The sequence below is a fragment of the Trachymyrmex cornetzi genome, unplaced genomic scaffold, assembly GCF_001594075.2.
Source record: "Trachymyrmex cornetzi isolate Tcor2-1 unplaced genomic scaffold, Tcor1.1 scaffold803, whole genome shotgun sequence".
NCBI lineage: Eukaryota > Metazoa > Arthropoda > Insecta > Hymenoptera > Formicidae > Trachymyrmex > Trachymyrmex cornetzi.
Genome location: NW_017300140.1, coordinates 1 through 2,029, shown reverse-complemented (window position 1 = coordinate 2,029; position 2,029 = coordinate 1).

Here is a 2,029-nt window from a genome sequence, read left to right as displayed (position 1 = left end):
CCAGCTCGGCGTAGTGTATTATGAGCTGTTAAAACACTTAAAACCGACTGAAACAATCACAGGCGATCGGTATCGAACGCAATTGATGCGTTTGAGCCGAGCATTGAAAGACAAACGGCCGCAATACAACGAGAGACACGATAAAGTGATTTTGCAGCATGATGATGCTCGACCCCATGACCCCATGTTACGAAAGTGGTCAAGAGTGTCAAGACATACTTGGAAACGTTGAAATGGGAAGTCCTACCCCCCCCGCCGTATTTTCCAGACGTTTCTCCCTCTGCCTATCACTTGTTTCGATCAATGGCATACGGCCTGGCTGACCAGCACTTCCGGTCTTATGAAGAAGTAAAAAATTGGATCGATTCGTGGATCGCCTCAACATATGACCAGTTTTTTCGATGCGGGATTCGTATGATGCCCGAAAGATGGGAGAAAGTAGTGACCGATGATGGACAATACTTTGCATCATAAATGTATAACCAGTTTTTTACAATAAAGCCTCGAATTTTGGAAAAAAACGGCGGAAGCAAAGTTGTACACCTAATAACTTCTTCAATAAAACAAGATTAGTAAAAAGGCAATAGGAGTCTACTTCTGGTTGTTGAAATTTCGAGATTATTGTAGTAAAAATATCATCTAACTTCGTACGTTTCGATTCCAAATTTGAGTCATCTTCAGCAAAACCGCAACAAAATGTACAGCATATTATAAATCGTAGTCAATATCCCAACCTCCACAATTTTCCATATGTGCGGTTACTATAATTTCGTGAGATCGTGAGTACGTTATCCATTACAGTTAGTTGGTTGAGTGGCAATAATAACTCAAGCTAAAATTTTAAAACAGTAAAAAAATTAACAAAAAATAGAACCACAAAAACTCCATCAACTCACCTCACAAAACCAAGCAACTCGCAACAATCCAAATTTATTTTATACAATATTTCACAGTGAAATACATCGCTATCTTTTGATTATAAATTACACGATTAAAATAGAAGCAAGTCAGTTTCGCAAATACAGTATTACGCTTCTATACATTACGATACGTGTGCACATTTATAGCGGTCGAACAATATTTATAATATGCGAACGATTTATAATATGCTGTATATTTTGTTGCGGTTATTATTGCTGAAAATGACTCAAATTTGGAGTCGAAACGTACGAAGTTAGATAATATTTTTACTATAATAAACTCGAAATTTTAACAACCAAAGGTAGACTCCTATTGACTTTTCACTAATCTTGTTTTATTGATTGATTTAAGGAGTTGCTAATTTGTTTTATTTATTATTTTATTATTATTATGTAACTTCTTAAATCAATAGTAAAAATAGAAAACAAGCCCGTTAAAGCTAACATCTGTTTTTCGGATGCACAATTTATTTATGTGTGAATTAAACAAATCATCAATTAAATAATATACGTTTCGACCATTACATTTTGGTCCTTATCAATATCGATTTTAAAACGCTACCCTAGTGTTCATGACTTCCAATATCATGCTCCATGACAATCCTAAACATTCTTCTTTATCCAATTACCAGTTTAACTATATAATAAATCGTCATATCAATATAATCAATATCATCACAATGTAAAATACTTTAAATATAGGTTACAATATTTTTGACCTAACAGTTCTTTAACTAAACCATTACAATTTTTGTCTAATGTGAGACCTAGTGTACTATAATACAAAGTTACAATATTGAAACAATGTCCATTAGGAATATAAACTTGTACAAAGCAATAAATAAAGTGTATCGTCAAATTACATAACGTTAAGAATTGAACCATTGAAATTAAGATTCAAATACGAGTTAATCACATTTTATGTCAACAATTTATCTAAGTTGAAATATTAACATGTAACATAATAAAAATAGTAAATAGAAAATTAGTGTCAGATTAGAAAAATTAAAACAATGATATAAACTTACATAAATTGAAAATGAAGCCCTATACATTGTGTCAAAAGTAGAAACACATCGTCCAACCAAGTTTACAGACTTTCTGTGAAA